Genomic DNA, 5,861 nt, shown 5'->3' with positions numbered 1-5,861 from the left:
TCATAAGGAAAAATTAGTTGTAACCTCTCTCGCTATTCTCTAGCTATATAATATATAATCAGTGTAAAATACATATTTTACATAAAGTTTGCAGCCGCAAGACTAAACACGTAAAAGCGTAAGATTTTTGTGACATGCTTACATTAACACATATTTTGCGTCTATACTCGCAAGTCACAAGACACTTCTGTTTTCTAGGGTATAGTTAGAGTAGTAATTATATCTAAAATATATATAAACGAAACCTCCATATTTTTCTCAATTCACCAGATTGCTTTATTTGTAAATGGTGGTTTCTCCTGCATTTGACCTGAATTCATGGGTATAGGTCTCACCAAACCCAAATAGCCATTAAACGGGTTATAACATCTCATTATATTAAAAACTAATCTCATCAAATATTTGATATGAAAATCCTATAAAATAGGGACATACTAAAAATTAATATCCGATTTAAAAAAAAATATGTTTATAATTATGAGACAATTTTATAGTAAAAAAAATAAGCGGGTCATGAGTCTCATCAAACCCATGTAGCTTTTAAACAGGCTATAACATCTCATTTATTTGTGAAACCCTTTCATCATCAAACCCTAATTATATTATTAATTTCCTTACAATAAATAAAATTAATACAAAAAAATATATAAATATTAGAAACGTTAAACAAACATCGTAATCAAACCCTAATTTAATTTCTCAATATAGATTTAGTTACATTAGCGATTCTTTTTCTTTTAAGTTTAACTTAAATGAAAAGTTTCACAAAATAATATACAAATTATAACAAATGAACATAAATGAATAAATATAAAAATTAAGTGGATAATTCATTCAACGTTTCATTAAAAAATGAACATAACCCAATATAAATTAATCAAAATAGGTTCGAATATATTATTAAATTCTTATAATAAATACACTAAAATTCAAAAAAAAAAATGCATTCACAATATTAGAAACGAAAATTTTAAACAACCATATAATACGACGATAAAAACTAGTTGCAAAATATTTTCTCAAAGTCCTTGATGACACTGAGTTTTTCTGTGTTTGATCGTATGAAAAAAGAAGGAAGCAGTGGAGGACTACGACAACTCTCTCTATTTTTATGTATTTTTGGAGTAGTTTTGAGTCACCCACATTCAGTGACGGATCTAGAAAATTTTTTCACAGGGGTCGGAATATTTTTGGGTTGGTACTCAGTGAACTACCGATTTGAAAAAAAATGGTCTAGTTTAGCCATTCGGGTCGGGCTAAATCGGTATAAATTTTTTTCGGTGGTTTGGTTGCTCCGGCCGTGTCAATTCAGGCGTGGACACATATAAAATAAGATAATCAAACAAAATATCATATAATAAAAAAAATATATGGAACATAATATAATAATATAAGTAACTAAATATTACTTCTTGTCGTGACTATATACACTTTAACTTAACTTAAAAACCCAGTCTTCTTCTTCTTAGTAATGCTAGTTAAAAATCTCAATATTTTCTTTTTTGTCTTCACTTTCTTAACTTTTATGGGCCATTATTTTTTTTTTCATGAGACTGGAAATTTACCGTTATATTCATGCCTAATAAATTTTTTAGTCCGTGCCATGTCGTGTTACACAATCTTTTATTTATCTTGTTCTATAGAAAAAAAAATATATCATTTGCCAAAATAAAGAATAAACACTATAGAAATGAATTAAATACAATATAGGAAATAGAAGTATGTTTATCAATTAAATTTAAATTATTTAATATGGAAATAATATATAACTAACAATAGTAATGATATCTCTTTATGACATTTTACTGTGTAAGGTACTTACTTTTTCCACATGCTAAATTTTAATATTTATTTTTAAATATTAATCTTCATCTTCTCCTAAAACCTGCACTAACTTCCGGCAACTTTCACTATATCGGAGAATTTCCGGCGAGTCCAAATTCAATCATTTCTTTTCATCTTACATTCTTACTAGTTTCACAGGGGTTGGAGTTAAAATTTTACAGGGGTCTGTCGGAATTTTAAAACATATACAATACTAAAAAAGATTTTTTCAGATGGGTCGGCCGACCCCGTGCAAAGAACATAGGTCCGCCCCTGCCCACATTAGGCATTACGTGTGTCTTGTCTTGTTTTTCTAATACTAAATTAAACCAATAAACTCAACTACAAAAAAAATTAAATCATAAAAGAAAATACTGACATGCATATATAATCTCGTACGTAGTAAAAAAGATAATTGCATTAAAATGGATTTATGTGATCAAACCGGAGTCGAGTGAACCACTTAGATACTGAGATATTGACAATTTATTTAACCGTTTAGCATGAGATTGAGTTGGTGATTGCCAGGGCTGGCTTTGAGAATTTAAATGCCTAGGCCGAGGCAAAATAAAAAGGCCCATATGCCCTATACATACGAAATAACGAAATATATAAGTTAAACCTTTTAATGACGATTAATGTTATGGATAAAAAAAAAGTTTTGGCCCAATATATTTAAGATGATTAAGATTCATACATATTTTATAATTTTGTTTTTAAATATATATATAATAAATTTGGCCCCTGAAAATTACGGGTCTCTGCTAGACGTCTGGCTCGCACCTAGGGTCGGCCAAGTTGTTTACCATGTTAGTAGAACTACTCCAAGATAACAATGTGTATGCGTGTTAATAAAACTAAGAAATCTTTTGATGAGATAAATATTGTTAACTAATAATTCAATTGTATATGTTAAAAGTATAGATAATGGTTAAAGTAAAATCGAATATGAATAGTATAAAAAATTTCTTAGTTTTCTATTATGTTAAAAGGATAAAAATACTTTATCAAAATCAAATAGAATTTTTATTTTAAAATTTATTACAATCCTACTCATTTCCTTTTTTCATTAAAATATTATGTTAATACGTAAATAATAGTAGCTTATAACCTTATAGGTGAGAGAATCATTTTCATTATTATTTCATCTTCACAATATATCTTATCCTTTTCACTGTATAACCGATTCAACCGACCAGTACGTACCGGGTTTTAAAACATTGCTCTTTGGTCACCGGAAAATTTTCAGACTTGTCTTTTTCATTTTTTTTCTCTTAGTTCTACTACTTTGTCAACAATAGATTGAAAGGTCAAACTACCATAACGATGTAGACTCCCCGGTGGTTCCAACGTGCCCCCGAAAAAGCCGTGCCTCGGCCGGATGTCTGGCTTGCACCACCCTAGAGCCGGCCATGGTGATTGCATGAACCGACTTGCGTAACCAAGTACAAGGCCTGACTCGTAGCTAAAGGGTTCGTCCATAAATAGAAATATAGGATCGATTTCGAATAAGTAATCGCTCCGGTGGCGAGAATCGAGACCGATGTTATTGGTAATTGGATTGTAACTGACTTGATTACAAATAACCCATATTTATAACTCTCTAACCTTTAACCTATATAAACCCTAAGTTTGTAAGTAAGACATTCCACCCCCCACCCACACAAAAGACTCATATACTAACTGGCCGATCATTGTTCATTTCAACAAGATTAAGAAGATAACCCCTTATGATTATAAAGAAAATGCTCACATATTTAATCATGAAGAAACATTTCATTCAGATTGAAACTATCAAGATAGTCCCATATTATTATATTATATTTAATTATTACATATAAAGGACCATTAAGGGTGTTTTACTGAATCTTCAACTTCATCATTTGGTAGCACACTTGGATCAACTGAAGCATATGTTAGTAGCTCTTGGTTGCATTGTAGAATCTTCATTTCTTCTTCATCCAAATTCACCCATGCCTCAATACCTCCATAGCATTTTGTATCCATTAGGGTCACAAGATTCATGAACACATGCTCACCTTCGCCTGCAACACCAGTCACCCAACCCGGCTTTCCCCAACCAAAATCAATATCATAGTAACCCATGTTACACCAACTTGTGAAACTATAGATGTCTATCGGCCCTATTGACCCTATATCTCCATTTTCTCCAAGCAATTTCTTCATTGCAATGTGCCCTTCGTCACCTTGTGCTTTGTTCACAAACTCAACATCTACTTTCGCAATGCCTTCACGTACTTTTTTCACCAAAGCATGCAAAGTGGTCTCTTCGCTAGCTTGGTACAGTGCGGTCGAGTTCCAAACCAGGCAACTGATGAAGTCTTTACTGGATTCTGTTGCAAGTTTTCTGCGAAGATTTACAGCATGGGTTAAAAGAGAAGTATTCTGAAAACCACGTGCTTCTTTAGATGCAGCAAGTGCACACTTCCATATCAAAGCAGATATCACCTCAACTCTTGATGGGTGTTTAACTCCATTTCTTGTTGCCTCAGCTTTTAGTTTGTCTATGGCATCCGAATCAAAAACAAATCTTTTTGTGCTACACTTGCCGTGCTTTAAAAATGAGTAAAAAACCCCCATTGATATGTCTCTAAGCCACAAGCTTTTTGCAGGGAAAATTGAGGACGCAGTTAAGTTTGGGTAAATGACTTGTTCTCCACAAGCCATGTTAGCCCATCCTTTCAGAAAAGTATAGAGTGCAGCCCCATCAAGGATATTGTGTGAAATACACAACCCAATAGCGATTCCCCCACATGTGAAAATGTTCACCTGAATATTTGTTACATGAACACCCACATTAGATCCATCAAAACTAGGTTCAACTGGTAAGAACCTCGTGAGCAGGCGGTGGTCAGGTTGACGCAAAAAGTCGTCACAGCGACCGTGAACCAAAGCTAAGACATAATTAGCACCAACATCATTACAATCAATCGAGAGATGATCCCGTGTTGTTCCAGCAAGTGGGTAAAACTGAGTCAAGGTTTTACTCAATGAGTTCTTTAGAAGTGCTGATCTTTCTAGTGCCTGGAAGGCGTTGTCGCCATTGTGATTAGGGTAGTACAAGATGATTGGTATGTAAGGAATGGTAAAGAATTGATCTAGGACAGAAAGATTGAATGTTTTCAAGTGAGGTGGTGTTGGGGAAGATGGTTTAATGTTCTCTTTGGATATGACTTCCACTTCCATACCGGAAATTAAATGGTTATTACTATATATATATGTGGAAGATAAGTGTAGAAAGGATGTTTATTGCAGCCCTCTGAAGGCCCTTTTATAGCTTGGATATCTTGTGCATGCAGCTGCTGCGCGAGATTCATAATCAAATATTTTATTGTAAAAATTAGATTTGAAGTTTTATCATCAGGATTCTTATCAATATATAATGCATTGGTATGCTAGTTATTTCCGAATGAATAATATTGTATGATCACATGGTGTATGTTTTTTATAATAATCGGACTAACTGTTTAAAGGTTTATCATGGAGTAAAAAAGAAATACTACTGCAACATCATCTTTGCACTTTAAATTTCTAGAATCATTTTCAGTTTGTTTTAAACAATATATATTTTCTTGAGAGTTTGAGTTTTAGATAGTTTCATGTGGGCAAATATTTATCTCACTAAATTAGTAATTGGACAAATGACTTATTTTTTTAACTAAATTAGTAATTGGACAAATGACCCAATATCTCCATTTTCTCCAAGCAATTTCTTCATTGCAATGCGCCCTTCATCACCTTGTGCTTTGGTCACAAACTCAACATCTACTTTTGCAAGGCCTTCTCATGCACTTTTTTCACCAGAGCATGCAAAGTGGTCTCTTCGGTAGCTTGGCACAATGTAGTTGAGAGCCAAATCAGGTTACCGATGAAGTCTTTTGGAGATTTTGTTGTGAGTTTTCTGCGATGATTTACAGCATGGGCTAAAAGAGAAGTGTTCTGAAAACCACATGCTTGTTCAGATGCAGCAAGTGCACACTTCCATATCATAGCTGACACCACCTCAACTCTTGAAG

General features: G+C 33.2%; 1 pseudogene; it reads right to left on the bottom strand.

Annotated features, from left to right (window-relative positions):
- Nucleotides 1–3,580: 3,580 nt before the first annotated feature.
- On the bottom strand, nucleotides 3,581–5,035 carry LOC143621806 (epi-neemfruitin B 7-O-acetyltransferse L7AT pseudogene; annotated as a pseudogene).
- Between the last annotated feature and the right edge of the window lie 826 nt (nucleotides 5,036–5,861).

Source organism: Bidens hawaiensis, unplaced genomic scaffold, assembly GCF_021521415.1.
Source record: "Bidens hawaiensis isolate Kalapana, Puna unplaced genomic scaffold, B.hawaiensis_p1.1 tig00002977_1, whole genome shotgun sequence".
Classification (NCBI taxonomy): domain Eukaryota; kingdom Viridiplantae; phylum Streptophyta; class Magnoliopsida; order Asterales; family Asteraceae; genus Bidens; species Bidens hawaiensis.
Note: the sequence above shows the minus strand (reverse complement) of the source record. Positions and strands in the feature narration are given on the sequence as shown.